We start from the raw sequence: 26,168 nt of genomic DNA on the forward strand, positions 1-26,168 counted from the left end.
CCTCCTCCTCCTCCTCCTCCTTCTCCTTCTTTTTGGAGACAGGGTCTCACTATGCAGTTGAGACTGACCTGAAACTAGCTATGTAGCCCAGACTCGTCTCGAACTCACAGTGATCTTCCTGCCTCAACCTCCTGAGTGCTGGTATTACAGACATGCTCAACAATGCCTGGCGGGATCTCTTCTTATTAAAAAGCTTCTGCATAGCAAGAGAAATGACCAATAGTGTGAAGAGACAACCCACAATATGGAACATTTTTTTCACCAGCTCTTCCTCAAGCAAAGGTCTACTATCTAGAATTTCTAAAGAACTTTAAAAAATCAGACCTCCCAAATTGAAAGACCCAATCCAAAAAATGGGTGTCTGAATGAACAGATATTTCTCAGACAAAGAAGTAGAAATATAAAATAAACATATGAAAAACTGGTCATGCGAGAGATGCAAATGAAAGCCACACTGAGATTCCACCTCACCCCAGAAAGAATGGCTGCTATCATGAAGTCAACCAATGACAAATGCTGACAGGGCTGTGGTGAAAGAGGAAACCTGCTCCACTGTGGTGGGAGTGTAGACTGGTGCAACCACTGTGGAAATCAGTATGGAGATACCTCAAAGAACTAGGATTGGAGGTCCCATTTGACCCAGCTATCCCCCTTCTGGGTATCTTCCCAAGGAATTAAAAGAATCATACCACAGTGACATATGTGCTTTCATGTTCATAGCAGCACAATTTATAATAGCTAAAACTTGGAAACAGCCCAATTGCCCATCAAGTGGAGACTGGATAAATAAAATGCAGTTTTTCCTTTCTATAAAATGGAGTAATACTCAGCCATAAAGAACGAGAAACTAGAGACATTTATACGTAAATGGATGCACATTGAGACAACACTCTTAAGTGAAATAAATAGGACACATATGAATACCAAATAGTTTATCTAATGTGAGAAACTGAAAGTGTAAATAAGGACTAAAAGGTATAATAGAAATTTGAAATAGGAAGAAAAGGTGCAAAGCAGAAGGGGAAATGGGAGGGGTAGGGGAAAAGACAGATGGGAATGGAATTAACATGAGAAAAAGAAAAATGGAAACAAAGTCTTTATAGATAAGGAGGGGTGGAGAGGTTAAAGGGAGGGCAGGGGAATGGGGAAAAAATAAGAACCAAGATGGATTATGTCAAGGTGCAAATTTCCAATGATGAATTTCAGTACATTGTGTACCTTAAATATACCAATAAAATTAATTCAAGTGAAAAAAAATTATTCATTCTAATAAAGGACATAGAAATTACTGCTTCTCAAAGCAGAAATTTTATGAGAAATTTCAAACATCAAACCAGATATACATACATGTCAGGTATATAGTTTTATATGTATAGGTATATGTGTGTGTGTGTGTGTGTGTGTGTGTGTGTGTGTATGTGTATAGGTATATATAGATGTATAGCAGATATATGGTATGTATATACTATATCTAGTATACAGAATTCCTATGTACAGTATACATATTCTTTGTGTATATATATCTTTAAAGGACACATATGTATCTTTAAATATAAATATGTATATAGTTTTTGCAAGATAGTTGCTAGGCAAGTAGATTTTTTCTAGTCTTCATTGTAAGACTGATTTTGTAATAAGTATAAGCTCATATTTTGATACTGGAAGCCTTACTCACCTGGCAGAGAAAAAGGATCAAAACTACTAACAAAAATATGAAGATTTTTCAGAGCATCGCATTTTACTTTAAAATCTTATCCCTCATGGACTTTTCCCTACACTTAAAAAAAGCCTTATCTATACACCATGGAATTTTCTGCATTATTTAACCATCAAGCTATTATAATGCAGAATCTAGTTTTATAAGATCAAGATACAAACCTTCTTTATAAGGACAATGTTTCTATCCTGACAGTGTATTAGCAATACAGTGCTTTCCCTGAGCTTCTTTTTTTTTTTTTCCAGCTTTTTTCTCAGAACTGTTACTTATTAGATGGAAGGTTTGAATAATTTATTTCACCATTATGGGCCTTACTTTATCATTTTAAGGATGGAGATAAAGATTTTGCCTACTTCACAGAGTTATTCTATAGGTTAAGTGAATTAACATAGTGTAAGTGCTTACAACAGTGCTTGGACCACAGAAAGTATTCAACAGATTTAAGCTTTTGTTATGATTATTATCGTTTTTGCTTGTCTTAGAATTGGTGATCCTTATCACTGCTTCCTCCTCCTCCTCGGAGCACTAGAATTCCATTTGTGTTTTCTGGTAGCTATTCACTATTATTCTTCCCCTCTCATATCCTCAATTCTTTATCTATTTATTATCTATTCTGCTATTTTGCACATATACTTGCTAGCTACCTCAACTCCCCTCACACAATAAAGTGGTATATTAATCATCTATCAGTTTTAAAAAATTTGGACTGTGTGCACCTATGTTCAAATTGTCTGGAGGACATTTTGAAACTCAGATTGACTTAAATTAAACCCAATTGGGGGCTGGGGATTTAGCTCAGTGGTTCTGCCATCTGCCTTGCAAGCGCAGGGACCCAAGTTAGATCCCCCGTAACAAAAAAAAAAAAAAAAAAAAAAAATTTAACCCACTTGGAAAGATCAAGAGATTTATTTCTTGTGACTGGGGTCAATCCTCAACGCTACATTGTTGGAACGGATGAAGAGTTAATTTTAGTATCAATTACAGTAGAGCGTCTTGGATAGGAAAATGTCTTACTCATCTTTGTACCATTAGTGCCCAGCTGAGGTTCGGGTATACAACAATACTCAATAAATGGACTATGAATGGACAAATATTTTTTTCTTGGGTTCTACATTTCCATTTGACAATTTGATCAAGCAAAGGAAACTCAACTGTACTATAGACTTCCCTCCGATCAAATTTTTACCTTCTGGAAACAAGACCTTATCAAGCCAAACATTAGGAAAAATTTTTTTTCAGTGTGGGGGGATCCAACTCAGGACCTTGTGCTTTGCAAGGCAGATGTGGTACCACTGAGTTAAATCCCTGGCCTTAGGAAGATTTTAAAAAAATTTATTCCCTACCGGGTTCACTTTGTGTAATTCCTCCATTCTTACTCTGTGCTCTCACATTATCAAATCACCAAGGGTCTCTGAAAGCAACCTACTTTTTCGCTCATTTTTGTCTTTGAACCTGCTGATCTCTCTAGTAATCATTTAACTTTGACCTGTATCTCTGACCTGTCTATGGAGAGATCTCTTTGCTGCTGACTCCATTAAGCAGAGCTGGACAAACCAACATTTATGACTCTGCCACTCCCAGTATATATCCTCATTGGGCTCCCCCAGACGTTGCATTTCCTTGAACTTGGTGCCCAGGCAATAAGTGATGAAGAATGAGTTCAGGTATTGCAATCAAACAAAACTGGGCTAGATCTTTGCTTGGCCACCTTTTAGCTGTGTCACTAAGTCCTAACAGTAAACTTTGCTGACATTTGGGTTCCTTGTTTTGATATGAGGACAATAAATACACATGGGATTATTATGAAGATTAAAGTGGGTAACATATGCAAATGTTAAGCACATAATTGGTACTCAGTAAATAAATAAAAGAATAGGCACTCAATAAAATGTTTTATCATTATTGGAGAGTTCTTACAAAAATGAAGGTCATGTAACAGATATAAAATGATAAATTAAAAATCAACATGAGTTTCAGTTTAAGTTATTAGAGTTTTTAGATACATTTAGTTTAGGGCTACAAATAGGAAAAGGGGAGCAACATGTGAATTTCTTCCTAAACAGCATAAAGTAATGATTTTAATGAATGATCAACAAGCCACTCATTTCCTTTCTTCATGTCTCCTTAAGTATCTTTCACAGAGCCAAATTTAAGAACGATTAGCATGGTATTAGAGCAATAGTGTTCTAAAACCACACCATAAGCAGTGTTTTCCAGGCGAGGCTATTCTTGAAAGACTTAATTTAAGCTTTCCCACTTAGCATTTAATGTGACTTATTTTGTACAATGACAAAGCTGCAGGTGTTAACAACATCTAAGAGTTTAAAAATGTGCCTGTGATATATTTGAAATGACCAAAATAACTTTTTTGAAGATGCAAAAATAAAGCGTTGACATAAATCACAGAAATACCATTACTTAAGAAGTTAAGATTTGTAGCATTTCATTATTTTCATTTAAAATTAAATGTTCTCCATAACCTAGCCCCGGTTTACCTTCCAGATTCCTCCAGTGCCCAACCACCTCCTAGGATCTCTACATTCCAGGGATTTTTCTACCTTTGCCCTTAATTTCTCCTCAGCCTCTGGCATATTCAGAGTTGAGATGAGCCCTTTTACATCCTTTTATTCCAACGGAAGCCGGAACTTCAGAACTCAGCAGCAGGTGGACACTCAGGGCACACTTGATTAGTGGCAAGGTGATTCGGGCCTACATGGAGCAGATGTGGAGAAACCAGACACACCTAGGCCTTTTTGATACAGCCCAAGAGCTCATAAGAGGGGCAATGAGTAGAGATGCTGGAGTCGCTGGCTTGTGTCTCCAAGTTGGTAGTAAAAGCTACTCCCAAACTACCCTGGCCGTGTGCCCCAGGGAGATGGAGCGCATTCTCAGTAGAAGAGAGGCAAGCTACTCGGAGATGTCCCAGAGACACTGGCTGAAGATCGGAAGGGAAGTGAGATTCTCAGTGAATCGGGGGCATAACATTTAGCTGACGCTCCAGCCACCTCTTCTTTCCCCAACTCTTTTCTTCCTCAAGACTTGCAGCAGGACCCTTGGGAGAGATCTCTTAACTGAGAATCTGAAGGGACACACAGCTGAGGGCCCTCAAGTGAGTGGTGGGCAATTTACTTTCGTTCCTCAGCAATGCTGAAAAGAATGAATCCTGGAGGCTATAACTGAGACAGCAGTTGGAGAGCTGAATGGGAGGAATGGCGAACTGGGAAAGCAATCATCCGCCTCCCTGACTTCCTGACTTGCCACACTTTCACATTGCTAAGTGTAAAAAAATTTCCAAGGATCTGGATTTTTTTATTAGAGAAATAAGGAAACAGTATTTAAAGTGCTTTATAACTCCTAAGAAGAAATTGTTTCCCCATAGGGCCTCTCCAGCAGAGGAAACCAGATGTGACATTTTATAATACGGAAGGGAAGAGGTACCTCAATATCGGAAAAAACATTTTTATTTATAGGGTAGTTTTAGACTCTACTCTCCCTAAATTAGTATCTGCGCTTGGGTAAGACAATATGGTTGAATTAAACACCCCGTTCTTTAAAGGATGTGGCACTATCTCCATTTATGTCTATGGATTTATGGAAAAGGAAATACAATCAGCAAACTTTACAATATGATAATTACAACAACTATTCTTTTACATAAAATAGCCTATTCTTCCCTTGCCTCCAGATGGTGATATTAAAGGTTGAACATTAATCCTAAAAACACTGAGTCACCCATGAGAGTATAGAGACTGTACAACCAATATTTGGTAAATTTGTGTTCTTTCACCTACATCACCCTACCTACCAACTCCCTGCATAGTGAAGCTCATGATAAGTAATACATTCGTTTTAAAATACAAAAGACTTTTGTGTACAAAGCTGGATGATAAGGTATTAACTTGTAACCCTGTTATATGTATGTAAATGATGACTACAAGAAATAATTTCCCCATCTTAATCAAATATTTCCCAATTTGAGTCCTATACATATTTACCCTCTCTATACTCCCAGCTCCAGTATTTTTTAAAACTTTCTTACATCACAGAGGCACCACAGCTTTTAAAAAAAAGCATTGTTACCTATGTTTTATATTTACCAATGTGACAGTGATACACTATTAGATTATTTTCATCTAAGCCTTAATCACTTTAACCAAAGATTTGTTCAGACTTAATTATGTCAACCATGGCAGACCCAGAAGCTAGATAATGCCAGAGTTTTCTAGATCCTTTTCAAAAGTTAATAAATGAGCACCTGAAAGAAAGTGCCTGTCACAAACATTATATGATGCACTGACTTATATATACCTGAGCAAATTCTAGGGAAAAATTTTCAGTGATAAACATTAGTTCCTAATGGTTTTCCACTCGTTGTGTGAGGCTTTATATTTTCCCAGTTCTTATTTTTAAATTATTAAAAATTTACTGTTAAAATTTTGAGAAATATAAAAAAGAGGAAAACAAAAATAGACATTCAAAATCCCACTACTCATTTTGAAATATTTCCTGAATTTTTTTACATACTTAGGACTTGCAATTTCATATCTTCTTCTTGCATTTAATTTTATAAGGATTTTCCTATTCATTTAAAGCACCTAACAAGCATAATTTTAAAGCCAGAAATGAGTATTTCTTCATTTCCTATTCTCATTATATGAATAATTCATGTTAGTTACAGAAATTCCAAATAATACCTAAGTGTATATAGCAACAGCAATCTATCACATAGAAATAACTACAGGAAGATTTAGTGCATATCCTTCCAAATTTATGCTTATGCATTTAAACACAAACGTATGCATGTACACAGATAAATATATAAATGCAAATATACAATGTTGGGATCATACTTTTTATATAATTTAGCATCCTGTGTTTTTCACTTAATACATTTTGGATATCTTGCAATCTATCATGTGCATTTTTATTTACACATTGTCCTTTTAAATAGCTGCATAGTACTATATGATAAAACAGTACTAATGGTTACATAACATTGCACTGAGAGGAAATTCTCTAGTGATTTAATTTTTCCTCACTGTGCACTCCTACTCCCCCATGGATGGAGACTTCTGCTTCTTACCTTTAAAAGCTAACAATAAAGCAAAACTAAAAACAACACTGAGATGAGTATCTTTACTCAGAAATAGTTGCCTATGTATGAATTTATTGCCTTGGGATAGAGCCTTACTGCAGGAATTATTTATTCATAACATGAAGAGGCTTAAGCTTCTTAATAAGTATTTTAAGTTTTCTGTGATTTTATTTTTAAAATGTCTTTTCTATTTTTTGATATAAAATAGTTGCATTTATACCTTCCTGTTACTTTTTTTTTGAGACAGGTTCTCACTATGTAGTTGAGACTGACCTGGAACTCACTATGAAGCCCAGGCTGGTCTTGAACTCACAGGGATCCTCCTGCCTCAGCCTCCCAAGTGCTGGGATTACAGGTGTGTGCCACCACTCCCGGCCCTGTTACTTTTAAATATGCTATGTCTGAGTCTTTTAAATTAAAAATTTTAGTTCTGTTATTATCTTTGAAGATACTGTATATGCTTCTATAAAACTTAGTTTGGATTTAAAAAAGACAACTAGGTAGATAGCTGGCACATGGGCGAAATGTGCTTGTACATGAAATTAAGATGATTTCTAGATTTATCTTTTGTTATTTGTCAGATCTTTCAAGAAAATTTATACCATGAAAATAAGGTTGTGTACTCAAAAGTCTGAAATTAGTCTTCAGGAAATGTACTACTTTCATTCTGTAGCGACATTGCTTAGTAGATGTAGTTTTACTAACAAACATGTTCAAATCTAAGGTCTCTTGAAATATTCTGTGAAATGTGTGCATTCAGAGTTAAAATTTCATGAGATCTTTGCTCAGGGAATTACTTTTCACCTCAGTTCAATGTTGATTTACTTTACTTGTAGGCAAACAGAATGCAGCAATACTATTTCTATCCTAAGAACATATGCATGTTGTTCCATTAGTAGTAATATTTTCATCAGAACATTGTTGAACAGTAGCAAGTGATAACATTTGTAGGCAGTAATCAAAGACTTGACAGCTTTCCTCACCACTAACATTCTTCTTTCTAGGAGGCGAGAGATGTAAATTGAACGGAACACTTCAGAAGATGATTATTAGCTGATGCTAACTCAAACACCAAGTTAAAGTTGAATTACTTCTTTGAAAAAAGACAAAATGATCATCTGACATTGTTGCATGTATCCTACAGGTTTCGTTTTATAAGTGACAATCATAATAGAGAAGGGAACGGAGTACAATTTTGGAAAATTTCTTGTCTTGCACAGAGAAAATAAGAGTCCCTGTGTGAGAATTTCTTCAGCTTCTTGCACCTAAACCTTACCAGTGCCCATTTTCATGTCTTCCTCAGTCATGACGCTGCCTCTCCTCATATCCAGTTAGACTTTTGCTTTTCTTCTAGAAACAGGATACTCTGTATCCATCAGAACTTCTTTATTTTCTGCTCTTGAGAACAACTATTTTAAGATGCTGTTTGTATACATTTTTATTTTATTTTTTAAAAGTTAACTTTTATTTTGCTGTCCAACTGCACATGCATTTTTCAGCGAGGGTTCCATGATAGAACTCAGCCTACAGAAAAGAGCTTGAGTGATAATTTTTTTTCTAAGTTTTCATGGATGATAGAGCACTAGTATCCTCCATGATGCAAAAGACAGAGGTTCATTCATAACATATAATAAATGCTATGGCATTAAGACTTAAGTATCTATTCTACAGTGGACCATGAGTTGAGAAGGCTGCCTCACTATTTATTTCTCCCTCTTCAGAGGCAACTGGTTTCACCCTTGTAGATGATTCTTTTGTTAGTGACCTGAATGTCAGTGAAAATATGCCTTTTTTTTTTGTATTATGTATTCTTTTCTCACAGAGGAAGAAGACTGTGGTAGGTAGAATTATGACTCTCCAAAGATATGCAGGACTTACCCTTGGAATTTAGAAAGGTTAATTTAGTTAGAAAAAGGGTTTTTGCACAAGTGATTAAATTATGGCTTGTTGGCTGAGTCTCTGATTATCTTATCTTTGATTATTCCAGAATATCTTCAATTATCTAGGTGGGTCCACTGTGTCGTCATTTGTCCTTCTGGGAGAGAAGCAGAGATAATGTGACCTTGGAAACACAGGCCGCAAGTCAAGGAATGCCAAGGGCTACCAGAAACTGGAAGAGGTGAGTAATAAATTCTTCCCTGGCCAGTGGAGGGAATGGGCCCTGCTAATGCCTTGGTTTCGTCTCAGACTTTGCCTCCCAGGACTATAAGAGAATGCATTTCTGTTGTTTTAAGCCACTACATTTGTGAAATTTCTTGAGCAGCTCTAGGAAACGAAATGAAAACTGATCCTTTCCTCCATGCCACTCCACCGCCAATGATAAATTTCCTTGTGCTTGTGTTCGATTACGATGTTCTTATATCTCTCTGAAGATGTAAAGTCTCTTTTCTCTGTGGAATTTCTATTTATTTTACTGCTTTTTCCCATTTGCTCTTTCTTTTTTGGTTGTTGTTATTTTTTTAAGGTAGACAGAGCTTGTCTCAGATATCTGGTAACCCTAGATTATCCGCTCATATTTAACAGTTGGAATATGACAAAGACATTGGAAGTTCCAAGGAGATTTGTTAACTGCAAGCTTTGTTGCTGCAGAACTGAACTGGATGGGCCCTTTGTATCTTCATTTCTTCTTAAGTTAGTGAGATACTTTTGGGAAAATTTCTCAGCCCCTCTTCATGAGTGAAGAGCTGGTTGCTGACACTGGGGGATGGAAAGAAAGACAAAAGGAAACTAGGACTCTGAGCATTTCCTCTACACACACAGGCTCATTTCTCTCTGTCTCTCTTTTATATTATGAGGCGCTTTCTGCTGTGCATACCCTTGCATGCCTATGTCTTTAAGAAGCCTTTCCTGTCACTTTGGCGAAGAGTGAGATGTGCGTAATCTCCTATCTTTTAAATTTTATTTTATTTTTGGACACGGTGTCTTACTGTACAGTTCGGCCTGCCCTCAAACTTCGACTTCTCCTGCCTCAATCTCCCAAGTGCTAGGATCACAGATACGTGCTATTATGCTGGGTTGAATCTGCCTCTGTCTCCGCCCACTACTGAAATTGCTTTCATCAGGGTCATCAATGATGTTTTTGTTAAATTCACTGCATGCCTGTAGTTTGCATTCTCCTGGCCCCTATGTAACATTTAACAGAGCATCCTCTGCAAATGCTCTTCCTGGACTTCAGAGCGATGGTACCACGTTCCTCAGCTGCCACGACTAATGTGCATATGTGCATCATCCTTCCTTTTTTCTTCTGCTTCCTAAAATACCCAATCAACACCTGTCACTTCTGTTATCTAAAAATGTCTTAGCTGGGCGTGGTGGTGCACACCTGTAATCCCAGCACTTGGAAGGCTGAGGCAGGAGGATTGCTGTGAGTTCGAGACCAGCCTGGGCTACACAGTGAGTTCCAGGTCAGTCTCAACTACATAGTAAGACCCTGTCTCAAAAAACCAAAAAAAAAAGTCTTCATACACCACTTCTCTCAGATGATATGGCTGATATATCTCCACTTTTCTTAGTCTCTAATATGATTTCAAACAGCAGCTAGTGTGGTATACAATACAAACCTGATTGCAGGGTTACCCACTGCCCTGAGGCCAATACCTAAAGTCAGCATTAGGTAAAAGGCTTTTTGTTTTCCGGCCTTTATTTTATTTTCAGCGACCCTTCACTCACGAATCTTCCTAAACCGGTTTAGGTAATCTCCCATGTGCTCCACTGATAGCTGTGCTCACTGAGCTCAGTTGTTTGGGTTCTATGCTCTGAGGCAAGCCTGCTATACCTTTTTAAAGACAGCAGTCATGAAATTTGATATGTAGCATGTATGCTGTTTGCTGTCTTGCGCCCAGACCTCATTTCCTGCAGTTTACTGTTCAGTTTATCTCCTTGGTTACATACTGGGGAAGCTGAGCATTGCAGACATCTAGGCTCCCTTCCCTTTTGACTTCTGACTGGATTTGACCGGGGGAAATTCCGGAAAATAGAAAAGTCAGGACGTTTATTCTCTGCTTCCTACATTCACTGCCTTCTTGAAAGTGTAGTTATTTTCTGTTGATCTCTCCATAGGCACATTCCACCCTCCACCCTCTTCTGTGCAACATGTATGGGTTGCCTTGAACTCTTGCTTCTAGCTGGATTCAGCCAATAGAATTGTCAAGAGTCTGAGGAAACTGAATTCTAGTTGTTCCTTACCTGCTGTTACCACTTGATTGATCCCTACACCAACCTGCCTCCATGAACCTTGGCTGCATTGCTGTCCTGCTTGGAGGGCAAGTGTGTGACAGTGCAGTTACCTTCACCAAGCACACAAAGACACTCAACATACAGCTATTGAATGAGTTACATAGATTCTTCACAGTGGGAGTAATAATTAGTGCTAATTAATTATTTATTGAACACTTTATGCCAGGTCATTTCCCAAGTACATCAGAGGCAATAATTATTTGATCTTCACCACAACTTATTAGGTACTTATGCCTTCACTTCATAGATGAAGAAGTGGAGGCAGAGAGGTTGTGATGTCCTTACTGAACCTAGGGTATCTGGCTTTGGAGCACTTAAACATCTGCACTGCTTTTACTTCTCAAAAATGATACATAGAAGGTCCGGGGATTTAGCTCAGTGGTGCCACCGCCTGCCTCGAAAGCGCAAGGTCCTGAGTTCAATCCCAGGGATAAAAAAAATAAATTAAAAAAAAAGACATATGGAAGAATTAGGAAAACTTCTGACTTCTTCTATGGAAGAATTAGGAAAACACACACACACACACACACACACACACACATATATGTGTGTGTGTGTGTGTGTGTGTATGTGTGTGTGTATATATGTATATATATATTATGCAAATTGTGTGGTCCTTTTCTTGGAAAGTTTACTAGACCAGCAGTAAAAACATATACAAAATGTCTTTACTTTGAAGATGAATTAAACATAGGATGTGTTTACAAAAGGCTTTGATTGTTTAGCTGTGTAAGAAGTCATCATACCAGTTGGTTTAAGTTGCCCCAAATATAATGCTAAAAAAGCATATGGTCATCAACTTTAAATTAGTTTCTTTCTTTCATCTTTCTTTTCTTCCTCTTTCCTTCCTTCTTCCTTCCCTCCTTTTCTTCCTTTCTTCTTTTTTGTCATTCTTTCCCTAATTGCGTGACACTTGTATATATTTAACTTCAGTTAGTTATGAGAATGTTGTAAGACTTCTCGTAAGTGTAGAAGAAGCACTCTACTTTTATATTTAGTATTAAAAATGCTTAACTAAATTTTTGAAATCTAGATATTTAAAAATAATTAATTGTAGGTTTTTTCTCTTTTAATGAAGATACCACATCAAAGACATGAAAGAAACCTTGACTTAGTTGTTCTGTGTTGACTTATTCTTAGTAAACAGATCAAAATAATTTCTAAACAGCATAACAATAATTTTTAAACAGCTATGTGTAAAGGATAAAATATACCTCATAGTTATAAATTTAAAGTATTGACCTAAAATAGTATAAACAGTTTTCATGATATTTTCTGAAAAATGTCCATATATTTAATACTTTCGGTAGAGATGGTATAGACATTAGTGTGATCTTCTGATTACTTACAAATACAGCTTTAGTGGAGTATGAATTAAAGAGGTATTGTTACCTTCTAAAGTTCCATTAGATGGAACATTGGGGAGGGTAAGGAAAGCACTGCGGAACTCTTTCTAAATGGATTGCAGTATCTGCTGTCAGCGGCGGGCACTCGCTGTCTGTGGCTGACTGACGGAGAGGGATGGATGGATGTGCCCAGTAGTGTGTTTACCAGCACAGATGATTCCTTTATGGTGATGAAATCACAGGAAATGGAAGCCATTTCACAAAAAAGCAAAGAAAAACATTTGGTTTGTAGCATCATATTTCTGATTGTTTTAGAATTTCCATCTTTAGATGCATTTCTCACTTGTGTGAACTTATGAAAGGCAAATTATGACTTCTAGTGTTTTTTTCCCTCCAGTTACCCACCCAATCTTTCACTCTATATTTCCCCCAAATGACGACATTTTGCTAGAAATATTATGTGCTATCCTGTGTTTATACAAGGAATGAACCAAACAAGAAGAGTTGGGATTTGGGGTTTTTGTGTCATAAGCATCTCCTAAGATCGCCTCTGGCGTACACTCACGGTGGAGCTGTGCTCAGCAGGTACTCCATCCTTCAGTACAGCAAAGCCAAGTGACGTTCATGTGACAGAAATAGAAAGGTGAAACGGTCAAGTGCAACCCTTCTATGTTCAGATCGGAAGATGGGTATATTTGATGAGAAAAGTCAACATTCTTTTTTGAAGTTTTATTTTATTTTATTAGTATATGTTTGCAATACGGAGTGGTCACATTCATCATAAGGAATTTGTACTTGTGCATAATATATTTTAATTCTTTTTTTCTCATTCACCTCCCTTCCTTTTAACCCGTCATACCCTCCCCACTTAAAAAAGCTTTGTTTCCGTTCTTCATTCCATTCTCTTTTTTTCAACCTTTTCCTTTTCTTCCATTTCTCCTCCCTCTCTTATTCCTCTCCCCATTTGAACACGTTCTTCCTACTTCTCAATATCTATCCTCCATTTTGCACCTTATTTACCCTTTGGGTTTTTTCCACACAAAAGAAACAATGTGATATTTAAACTTGTATGTCTAATTTATTTCACTTAAAATTATGGTCTCTAGGTCCATCCATTTACCTAAAAATGTCTCAAGTTTATCCTTCTTTATGGCAGAGTAGTACTCCATTGTATATAAAAAACACATTTTCTTTAGCCATTTGTCTGTTGATGGGCATCTGGGCTGTTTCCAAGATTTAGCTATTATAAACTATGCTCCTATAAACATGGGAAAACATACATCACTGTGCTATGATTCTTTTAACTCTGTGTGGAAGATACCTAGAAAGGGAATAGGTGGGTCAAATGGAAACTCTAATTTGAGTTTTTGGAGGAATCTCAACACTATTTACTTAGTGGATGTACCAATTTACACCTCACCAACAATGGCGAAGAGCTCCTTTTTCTCCACAGTCTTTCCAGCATTTGTTATTGGGTGATTGCTTGATGGTAGCTATTCTTTCTTAAGTGAGATGGAATTTCTCTTTTTTTTTTTGAGACAGGGTCTCACTATGTAGTCAAGACTGACCTGGCACTCATTATGTAGCCCAGGCTGGTTTCCAATTCACAGCAATTCTCCTGCTTAAGCCTCCCAAGTGCTGGGATTACAGGCTTGTGCCACCACGCCTGGTGAGATGGAATTTCAATGTTGTTTTCATTTGAATTTCATGAATGACCAGTGAAGACATTGACTTTCTTAAATATTCATCATGTAAGAGTTAATTAAACACACTCATTCAATCAATTTACTATGTGCCTACTGTATACCAAATACTGTTCTAAGCACTTAGAGTATGATACTGAATGGGATAAAAATCTGACCTCAAGGAGTTTGTATCTAGTAAAGCAGAGGGAAGACATATAGCTTTACAACACATAAGTAAAAAGGGCAGTGTACCAGATCACAGGTATCATAGAAATGAGCAGGGAGACAGATAAGGAATGACAGAATCCTTGGAGCAGAGGACTAATTTATCGTTGTAAATCAGTGACTTGTGACTAAAGTATTAGATAGACATGTTGCGCACATATGTGTTGGAGGAGCATTCTGCAGAGGAAGCAGCAAGTGCAAAGGGTCTGGACAGTGCTGTGCCTGGCATGTGCAAGGGACCATGGGGACACCAGTAGAAAATGGGGGGCAGAGAGCAGCAAGGATAGATTGAAGACAGCAATAGGGAGTAGACCCCCTCAGGATCTTGTAGGCCATTGCAATACTTTGCCTTCTATTTATGTTGGCTTCTACGTAAATAAACTGTGATGTGATAAGGCTGGAAGCAGAAAGGTCAGTTAAGAGGCTGCTGCAACAATCCAGGTGAGAGACAATGGCTGGAGAGTGAACAGTGGAGGTGGTGAAGATCAGTCAGATTCTAAATATATTGTGAGGGCAAAGCCACCAGCATTTGCTAATGGCTTAGATACACTTTGTGAGAGAAAGATAGTAAACCTGAATCCACATGTTTTTCTTGAGTATTTGGAGATCTGGAGTTGTTCTTAACTGAATTGTGAAAAATGCCTAAGTGGTGCTCTATTGCAGTGGGAAGAGCAGATGTCTGGTTTTGGATGTCTCAGTGGATTCACTGGGTAGCATATGCAAAACCTAAAATGATAGGAGATAACTGGGCTCGGATGTGAATTTGGAAGTTATTCCCACATAGGTAGTATTGTAAGTGATAAGGTTGGGTGTGTTCGTTGGATCAAATTCCCAGTGCCCTGTTCTCTTTTCCCATGGGGGTGATACAGCTGGGTGCACTTTAAGAGTTTCCAACATACTTGAAGTTTATCTGATGATAATATTAAGTACAGGCATTTTCTCCACTTTTAGGGTCCAGTGTTACATCCTGTTCCTTACAAATACTTTTGTTGCCAAACAGGGCTGGCTACCAGCAGGCAGTCAAGCCCGTGAGAGTGTAAGACTCACATTTTGTTGTAGTTCAAAAGAAAGCAAAGCAAGAGCACAGAGCATCCACCTCCACAATGTATTGGTGAATAATGAAGGACTTACTGCTAATTTCAAGATTGGACAGATGAAAGCTGACATAACACAAACACAGATAAATTTAATAAAAGTTTTCTTCTTTCTTCCTCCCTCTCAAAGCCCCTCTTGGGTTACCAGTTGCCACTTTGTCATTCATGTCTTCCTGCCCGTTCTACTACCTCTCTGAACTCTCCTTACTACTTAAACATCTCATCTCTTGTCTTAGCCTTAGTTCCTGCTATGCTTTTGAATGTGTTCCCACCCAAATTCACGTGGAGTCTTGGTCTCCACTTTGACAATGTTGGACAGCGGGGTGTACAGGGAAGTGTCTGGGTCATGAGGACAGAGCCTTCCTGAGTGGATTAATGCATTTCACATGTGAGTGAGTTCTTACTCTCCTGAGACTGGATTAGACACCTCCAGAGTGGGTTGTGATGAAGCAAGCCCACCCCTTGTATTTTGCTTCTTTTGCACTTTCCCTCCGCTTTCCACCATGAGTTGAACCATTGAACTGGGTCCTCACCAGAAGCCACGCAAAAGCTGGTGCTCTGCCCTTGGACTTCCCAGCCTCTAGGCCTGTGAGAAAAAATAAACCTTGATTCTTTCCAAGTCACCTTGTCTCAGATATTCTGTTATAGGCACAGAAAGCAAACTAACACACTTGCCTTTTATCCTCCATGAAACAAACCTCACCCTACATTTAACCAAGAACATTTTTCCTCACAGAGTAATCATAATAATTTACTGTAACTCATTTGTACTTTAAGTAGCTAACCAGCCATATGAAAAAACATTCATCTACCCAACAAAATAACTTAAACTGTGTGTTTGTGCGTGTAGTTATGTATGTGTGAGAGAGACAGAGACTGAGTGTTGAAGAATGGACTTTCCAAATTAATATGCATTTGTTCTTATTTGGATAAGGACTACGATGTAAGCTGATAGGGTATTATTTTTTTTTGTCACAATTTGCATAAAGAGCAATGTAAAATGCCAAGAAAATTTTAATCATATCTTCACAATCTTTATACTCATCTTTACCATCTGATTACTTATTCATGTTAATATAATTATTTTCAGACTTTCTTCTCCTGCTCTATAAATCTGCATCATTGGAAATTTTCATATAACCAGTGTATTTTTTATTTAAATATCTTTTCAATTACTAGTCTTCTGCATGCTAGAGGGTTCCATATACTGTATTGTCCAAGTCGGAACTAAGAGACTTTATTCTCTTTGCTTATAGGAAGAGCTATTTTTCACTGAAAGAGTTTCCTTGCCCAAATTCATGCCCCCTTCATTGGGCAACCTATATCTGAGGAGTCAGAGGAGGTATAAAAATGGTTCAGACCCTTCATCCCACTGCAGGACAACTGGGAAAGGCCATCCCAGCTCTAGAGCACATGAGGGGTCAGCTGAGACACTGCCAGCCCCGCCCAGCAGTCCAGCATCCCTCTGCACAATCTGCTGCCTTCCTTTCCTCCTGCAGGTGTTGGTCTTCAGAGCTCTGCTTGATAAGCGTCCCATTTCACAGAGCTCTATGGAAACCAACAGAAGTACACCCTCCTCTGTCACTTTTTTCTAGAATATCCTAGAATATTTGAGATTGAGAGCATGTTTCTCACACCTCTTCTTGAGCTGCTCAGCCCTTGGTTGCTTCTTTTCACCAACTCCTCTGTTCCTTTGCTACTAAGCATTTCCTGGAACACCATGATACTGCTCTCTTCCAGCAGGAACCTCTCTAGAGCACGCTACATGGGATAGGCTGTTCTCTTCACTGTCCTGTGTTTACTCCCTACAGGATCACACATAGGAGGCTACAGCAGGTTATATACACACAGGGCCACAAGTATCTGTCAGAATTATCGGAGCATCACAGGCAGCTGAAGTAATTATAACTAAACATGATTGAGCCCAGAGTGCAAAGGAGAAAAGCACACATTGTTAAGTCTCTCATCAAGGGACCCTCATGGATACATCCCAGGTCTCTATTATGTTCTTTAATTTCAAATCCCCTCCAGCTCGATAGGCATCTCCTTTTCCAAATGTCCTCAGTGTACCACTTTCTTCTCTTTCCAGAAGATCATACCCTCAGTCTATGAGATTTCTAGGACCTTGCTCTAGAGGGCCTCCCATGTTCCACTCCAGGGATTATTAAACTAAGTCTTAAAGTCTGGCCATCAACCCTGCAGTACAGCATGTGCTCTGGCACTTCAAGTCGGCCCACCATGTGCTGAGGGTATCAAGCCATGTGCAGATGTGTGTCTTCAGGGTTCACTGTGATTCTCTATTAAATAATCTCCAAGGGACAAAAGAGAGTTCTCAGAGCCGGAATCAGTGAACTCTGTACTGCCCAGTACCTTGACTCCTACATGTGGCTGTTGAGAATTTGAAGTATGCAAACCGGCTCAGGATGGATCTTATCTTCTAAGTCAGTTATCACTTATCCACCTTGTTTTCATCCTCTAAAATTGGGACACTGCCATTTTCTTTCCCAATCTTTTTTTTTCCCCATGTATTTATGCTTAAGAAAAAAATCTTGGTATTTTAACAATTTTATAAGAAGTTGAGAGAAATACAGGTCAAATTCACTATATTTCACTCAAAGGTCCAAGTAATACCATCGTCCAAACAGTTAAAATGTTTCTTTGTAGACCCCAAGTTTACAGTAAAATTGTGGAAGAGCCATAATTATAAAATACAGAAATTGATCTCCAAAAGTACTTTGGTGTAGTATTAGTACATTGGCTACTATTGAAGTTAAATCAGTTTGAAATAGGAGTAAGGAGGATTTCTTATAATTCCATATGAAATATATTAAAATAGCATTTTCAATAAAAGAGTTTTATATCAGTTTGCTATAATTCTCTACTTTCTGGGTAAATAGCTACCTCACGCTTTCAAAATTTCTAAGTGGTAAACATAAGCAAAAATATTTTCCCTAATAAGCTGTTTCTTAACATTAATTTATGTTTTCTGTGTTCTATTTTTTTACCTCAGTCTTTGTCAGGCTATAAAGCAGCAAACTTTAAAAATCATGGGTCTGTTTCCTATTTCAAGGTGTTAAAATATGTTTTTCTAAGCCAAAGAGTTAGGGAAAATAGCATTTCACTTTAGAGTATTTAACACACGTGTTTGAGCAACGCACAGGGCTTGTAGAAAAGAAGCTACATACTTAAGAAATAAATTACATCAGTGGCACCGCACCTACCTTGCAAGTACAAGGTCCTGAGTTTGATCCCTGGAAACAAAAGAAGGAAAGAAGAAGGAAGGAAGGAAGGAAGGAAGGAAGGAAGGAAGGAAGGAAGGAAAGAAAGAAGGAAAGAAAGAAAGAGAAAGAAAGAAAGAAATTACAAATATAAAGGGCCATCTGAAATATGCAACTATCATGAGGCAATACCCAGCAAAAATAGTTTTTAGATTCTATTTTCCAAGGGTTTTAAACTAATACTAGACATTTTTTTGAAGAACAAATGATCAGTCTCCTTTTGAAAAGTAGGAATATGCTGTTAATGGTACTAGGGATTTACAACACCTTAGATTCATTCAGAAAATGTCAAAAGTCAGTTTTTTAAAAGTATAAAGATAGGTTCATTCATGACAGGTACGGAAACAAAAACAAAACAAAAAACAACCCCCCCCACAAAACCTCAACTAAACAAAAAGCCAAAATAAAAAAAAAACTGGAGGAATAATAAGCAATTATACAGTCCCAGGCTGACATAGCTAACTTAAGCTTTCTTTTTCTTAGTGCACTCAGGGACTAATCCCCATTCATTGAGTTACTTGTATTTTGCTGCTTATTTTTGCAATTGTTACAGACTACTTTTATTTACCATTTTTGTACTTTTAAAAAATAAAATTCTTTGTTTCTGTTGTTAGTTTTGATATGAACCACTATTCTAATGAAAAAAACCAAATGAGAGATGAGCTACATTTTTTTCCCTTTACTTATAGTAATTAGCTTCAACTATGAAATTTCCTGTTTCTGGTTCTACTAAGTCTTCCTTTACACCTTAGATCATCTATTCCAAGTTTGCACTGTGGGTGTACTGAACTTTCTCTGGCAGGAATATCCCTTCTTCAGCTGTGGCCCATAATGGAAAGGATGCATTTCTGTGACAGATTCATCAAACATCGATTCCTTTTTGGTCCATAATTCATATAATGTCATCTAGAGGTTCCCCTTCCAGGTGACTTGCTACTTGCCATACCAATACTACAAGCACTGTGGTAGATTTACCCATGGAAGAGATATCTTAAGTATGAGTATATCTTACATTGAAGCACACACCAACAGCGATCCTTCACTAGCCAGTGAAGGTAAAGCTTAGAGGAATACAAATATGTTCTAGACACCTTGAGTCAAGTTGGGTGGGAAAATCCAGCACTCTTAGAAACGTTGAAATTCTAGGCTTTGCTGAGTTTCCTGTTATGCCTTAACGCAGTTATCCAGCCTTACTCAGCTGTGACAGTGACACACTTCATAGCAGCTGCAACCTGAACATTTTGTGGTTGATGGATTCAAAGCCTTATTCCTATTACAGGTGATGCTGGCTGTTATTAAGTCCAGCAAAAAAACAGACAGCACAAAAGGTTAAAGAGGGCTGAGTGGCTACTTATAGAGGTATGGGCAGAATTTTAGAAGTTAAGAAGTCATGAAGAATTGCTTAGGAACCAGGACCTTCTGGTATTCTTGCAGCAATAGTAGCAAGTCCTTAAAACCCCTAGATCTGAAATACTGAGGCGTGAAAGGTAATTTAGTAGAACCCTATGAGACCTATAGCTATGTGAGCTTCAGGCTAAGGAGGAAAACAGCCACTGCCAGGTAATGGCCCAGAAGGCAAATCTGCTTGCAGTGTTTCTAGGTAATGCAGTATGATCTCCCCCCCCCGCAACCCCCATTGGCCAAACCCAAGCAGGCAGTCAGAAAGGCCAGGAAGGCCAGGTGAGGAGGATGCAGACTGCAGAAGCCAGCCTTCTGGGCGGAGTCAGACCGAAAAGAGAATGGACTTGGTGGAGGGAGAAGGTGAAATATTCTCTTTAAACTGAAACTGTAACTTGATTACTATGAAACTGAAATTACATGGAAACTAAACTGAAAATGTGACCCGGCCACTGGTTTCCAATTCCATGAAGTCACAAATGATGAAGTTATGGTTGGAGTCCAAAATGAAGTGACACATTGAGTAATACGTTAACTCAATATTGTGTTCATTCCTTCTTTCTCTCTTTTCAGTAGTGGAGATCAAACACAGGGGTGTACCACTGAGCTATATAGCCCCAGCACCCTTTTTATTTTTTATTTTGAGAAAGCATCTCACTAAATTGCCTGGCCCAGCTAGGCATGGCGGCACATACCTGTAATTCCAGCCCTTGGGAGGCTGAGGCAGGAGGATTGCTGCAAGTTCAAGGCTACCCTGGGCTACATAGTGAGCCGAAGACCGGCCTCAACTGCATAGTGAGACCCTGTCTCAAAAAAAGAAAAGAAAGGAATAGAAAAGAAAAAGAAAAAGAAAAAGAAATTGCCTGGCCTGGACTTAAACTTGCAGTACTCCTGCCTCGGCCTCCTTCAGTGCTAGGATTACAGGCATGTGCCACTGCACTTAAATTATGTTTAATTCTTTAGTCAGTCAGTCATTAAGTTATCCATTTGTTTATTCAAGGCAAGTAAGTGGTTTATCAAAAACTGTGATTTATGTTTGAAGTCTAACAAATTTTTAAAATTAAAATAGGTTTTACTTGTTAGTATATTAGGGTTTAGGATTAATTAGAATCCAGGTTTAGAATCCACATATCCAGAATTTATGTGATAACTTTATATGACAATTAAATCTTAACTGCATGTGCAGGTAAACTGAACAATTCTATGTTGAAGAGCTTAAGAAAGAAGAAACAGCCTGTTAGGGAAACAGGTAGAGAGAGAGAAGACGGAGTTGATTTAGATTAGAAAAGAAAGAAGAACCTACAGCTTGGAAAAGCTGGTCTCAATTTATAAATTTGTCTGTCCATCTTTGTCCCTAAAAACAACTATGAAGCAACCACAACAACTGCGTCCTCCCTGAGATGAGGAAATTAGTAAAAAAATTATTTGTAATAAAATATAATAAATATTAGATTAATTCTTAGGCTATAGGATATGGGACATAATGAAAGAACATCATGATGGGGTAAAAATGAGGGAAGAGTAAAATAAATCTATCAATTTATCCCATGTACTTTTTGTGTAACTGTGGACTCTAATTCCCTGCACTCTTGCTTACTCCTCTTAAGTCATTCTGGAGCGATACAGGTGGACAAAGGAAATAACACAAGAGCTGGGCTGTAGAGTCAGACAGTCCTGGAATTAACGCTGGTCCTCCACTAACCAGTTCTGGGATCTTTGCTAAGTAACTTAACCCCTCTCAGCCTCGGTTTCTTTATGGTTAATGATAGTGGATTTCTCACAGAGTTATCCTGAAATAATGTGTGTAGCGGAGACTGCCCAACACTTGTTAAAGCTCATTGAATGTCACCTGACATATGATGATGTTGACGAAGACGGTGACGATGACGACGATGACGCCACCTAGGACAATGTCAGAATGGTTCTTCCTGATGGTTGCCCTTGCTAAAAGTGATCTACTAGCCCTTCAACTTGATAAAATGTCACCATTTGAGAATGAGTCACCAGGATGTATCATGAACCAAGTCATCACAAAAGTAAGATTTAAGGTAACACTTCAGTAGGGAGATGTATAAGTGAAGACAATTTTGGTGTGACTCTGTTTTGACCACAGAGCCTTCCTAACCAAGAAGTAGTTCACCAGCCTGAAATCCCCAGAATCCACATCTCAGTTAACTTCCTTGGACCTCTTGGTCTTGATATTTGGTCCCTTTCAATAGATGTAATCTGTTTCACGTTATCCTTATTGGTCTTCTTGGTCTCAGTCTCTAGGAATGTCTTTTTATGCTATTATGGATATTGCAAGGGATATATAGATTGCAAGTAATCGAGTTTACTGAATATGTGCATTAGTAGGACTTGCTGACTTAGTGCTAAAGTATTATGAGCTTCCGTTGTTTCTCTCATATTTCTCTATATTACTTCTTTTGTGTTCTGCATCTAAAAGTACGGAATAGGACTTTGTATTGCTACTTCAGCACACTGGTTAGGAGCTGTACCCTGGAGTCAAACAGTCTGTGTCTGAATTAGGCCCCATTATTCATTCATTAGCTGTGGGATTTTAGCAGCAATTAACTTTACTCTGTCTCAATTTCTTCTTCAATGATGATAATTATTAGTATCTGGGCTGGAGGGTTGTTGTAAAATTAAATGGAATAATCTATGTCCTAGCATCTAACCTTGTGCCTGGTGGATAGGAAATCCTTAATAAACATTATTCTAATATTGCCAGCACCCCTCAAGGTGCTTCATAGGAGAGGATTATATTTCCCACCCCATGTAAGTTAGGCACAATCACATGGCTTGCTTTGAGTAATGAAACACCAGGGAGTCAATGTATATAACTTTTCGGGGGAAGACCATAGCTTTGTTCCCTCTGTCACGATGACATCTTCTCAAGACCATTGAATATCATGTGACCAGGTCCTGGAATAGACTTCAGGAAGGAGGAGAATGCTAGCTGATCTGTCAAGGACCAGCTTCATGAGGATGAAACAAACCTTTCTGGTTGTAATTATGCATAGTTTAAAGAAGCAAATGCTTTCTTCATGAATTATTGTCAGGTTGTTACTTTTTACCACTTTAAAAAAAAATTAGTTTTGTTGGTACATTTAAGGTATACAATGTAGTGACATTCATCATTGGACATTTGTACGCTTACATAATCCATCTTGGTTTTTATTTTTTCCCCATCCCCTACCCTCCTTTCAACCCCTCCCACCCTCCCTATCTACAAAGACTTTGTTTCCACTATTTTCCATTTTTTCATATTAATTCCATTCCCTTCTTTCCTTCCCCCTACCCCTCCCATTTCCCGTTCCCCTCTGTCTGTTTTCTTATATTTCACATTATCTATTATACCTTTTAGTCCTCATTTACTTTCAATTTCTCACACCAGAGAAACGATTCAGTATTTACACATGTGTCCTACTTATTTCACTTGAGAGTATGGCCTCAGTGTGCATCCATTTAGCTATAGGTGTCTGTAATTTCTCATCTTTCATTGTGTTTACTTTTTAAGGAAAGAAATTTCTGCAAGGACATTTTGGTAAAGCTTATCACCTAGCCAGTAAAATAATTGACATTGGAGCGGCACCACCCTTATTACAAGTCCATGTTTCCCTGTACTTTGTTCTTCTGTTGTTTTTTTACATTGATGACCTGTTCAAAGTAAAAAGGCAATTTATGTAAATTTAGCTAAGAATTTTCTCCTCTTTTAGGAATTTTCTGCCAATTACACAATTTAAAAATTGTTTACTGATATCCTTTGACTTAAAAGAAGTAATATTTATCTTTTATTTTTTGTACTGGTGATCGAACTCAGGACCTTGCACTTGCAAGGCAGGCAGTGGAATCACTGAGCTACATCCCTGGCCCTGTTTAGATATTTTAAACATTAATTGAGATATTATCATGGATTTCTATGAATAAAAGACAATGATATAGTGGAATGAATTTCCTTAATGTTTTTAATTTATTTTTTATTTTTGATAGCGGGGATGGAACTTGGGACCTTGCGCTTGCCTTGCAAGCGGCAGAACCACTGAACCAAATCCCTGCCCTCCCTTAATGCTTTTTGAATCACACGAAATAAAATTTAGGAGTTTAGAAATCACCCACAGAGCTCATTATATATTAAAATCCAAATATTAAAACATTTAAACTATTTCTTCATAAAATTTAAGAGTAATTCATATCAGTTTTCCAAATATGTGTAACAATACATGATTTATGATTTTAACAATTAAAGTTATTATAAAGCACTTTTTGTTAATAATGACTCTCAAAATGCATTTTTTTTTCTTTTTTCTTTTTCTTTCCTTCTTCTGGTACCAGGGAATCCATCTCAGGGCCTTGCGCTTTGCCAGGCAGGTGCAGGGCCATTCAGCTACATCGCCAGCCCCAAATTCATCTTTCTTCTAAACTTACATTTTCTTCTAACTATTTTATAAATGCATCCCATCTTCTCAGGCAGCCCCCTCCCAAGAAAAGAAACTCTGGAAGAGAGCATAGTCCTTCATAGGCAATTACAATTGTCTTTAGAGAAGGCAGGCACATCCTACTCTTTCTATCGTTCGGAGTTAAGGTCTCCTAAGTCAAAAAGATTTAGCATGGCGAGTGGCAGTAAAGGAGGGTCAGAATATCAAACTCTATTTAAAATGAATAAAAACAATATCAAATGTATTGGAGACTCTGGCATTTGGAATTGTGACTCGGAAGGTGGAAATGAATTATGGAGAGATGAGAGGCATAGTTTTCTTTAGAAACAACAACACCAGTTACTCAGAAAAGGTGTAGTGCATGGTTACAGTAGGAGGAGGAAATTGACATAGAAAGGGTGTGATAGGTCAGAGTGGGCTCTTAGCTCTGGAGGAGTTAAAACCTGACTGTGGTCTTGTGCAAGTTACTTAAAAACTCTGGATCTCATTTTCCTCATTTGTAAAAACAGTAAGACAAACTTCTGAAATTCTATAACAAGGCCCATTCTTTTAAAAAATATTGGATAGCAATCTTTCTGGTGGAGTCAATTATATGTTTTGTTCGGGAAAATCTATTTTTGGAAACTGTGGAAGATATTAAACGTTTATTCACTTATCCATTTTCAGCCTTCTTCCCCTGTCTTTCTCTAGATATGGGTTGGAAAAGTAAAAGGAAAGACACAAAGAAAGATATCCATATCTATATATCTCTATCTATCTATCATAGATCTATCTATCTATCTATCATCGATCTATCTATCTATGAGAGAGAGAGATTAGGGAAGGGAGGAAGAAAGAGAAGAAAGAAAAAGAAACTAATTTATTTGCTCTTTATCCTTCTTTGCAGACAGCATTGTTTATGTGAAACAGCTGTGGCCAGGGAGAACTAGGCAGAAGACTGGTACTTTTGGGAAAACCTTTGTTTTCTTAATACATGTGCTACCTCTTGTATTTCCTTTCCCCTTATTTTTTGTTAGATTAGGTAGACAGTAGATCTGATAGCTGAAGCTGCAACATCCATTTTGCAATAATGAAGAAAAAGTCACAAAAATTACCAGCAGTTTCCTATCTCCAGATACTTGATATTAAAAGTTAAATATTTTTCTTTCAATTTGCTTAAACCACTGTTCATTTTTTTTCACAGTTTAGCAAAGAACTATAAGAAGGACTAAAAATGGTTTCCTTTAAAAAGGCATACTGAAATTTGTACACATTCATACCCAAACAATATCATCTAGCTTATTGAACACACAAAGCAATATTAACTTATAAATTAGCACCACAAGGAAACATAATAATACAGCTATAATATAATCTCATGTCTGACTTAAGCACGTTTGGGAAAAAACAAAAAAATCATTCATTTGTTCACATTATTCCTTTAACTTGACAAAAAACCTTTTTATGTTGTTTTTTTCTGATGAAGGCTCTGATTTACCTACTAATAGAAGTGTAGACACATATATACCTTGGTTTTAAAGTCTTTTCTTGCAACGTAAGCAGATTAGATATAGACTTAAGGTACAGAGATCATCTTCATGTGAAATATTTATAAAAATGGATTTAAAAATAGTCTTTCAAATGAAACTCACCCTGAGAACATATATACATGTGGG

General features: G+C 37.6%; 1 protein-coding gene across 1 annotated transcript in view; it reads left to right on the forward strand.

Moving 5' to 3' along the window:
• The first annotated feature begins 8,807 nt into the window (after positions 1-8,807).
• The window catches only part of Hdac9 (histone deacetylase 9), a 924,083-nt gene continuing 906,722 nt past the window's right edge, over positions 8,808-26,168 (forward strand). The window contains exon 1 of the mRNA XM_033757109.1: positions 8,808-8,931. The gene's annotated coding sequence lies outside the window, so the exon portion shown is untranslated. The remainder of the gene's footprint in view (positions 8,932-26,168) is intronic.

The sequence above is a fragment of the Fukomys damarensis genome, unplaced genomic scaffold (genome assembly GCF_012274545.1).
Source record: "Fukomys damarensis isolate Sample0158 unplaced genomic scaffold, DMR_v1.0_HiC HiC_scaffold_4, whole genome shotgun sequence".
In the NCBI taxonomy this organism is placed as follows: Eukaryota; Metazoa; Chordata; class Mammalia; order Rodentia; family Bathyergidae; genus Fukomys; species Fukomys damarensis.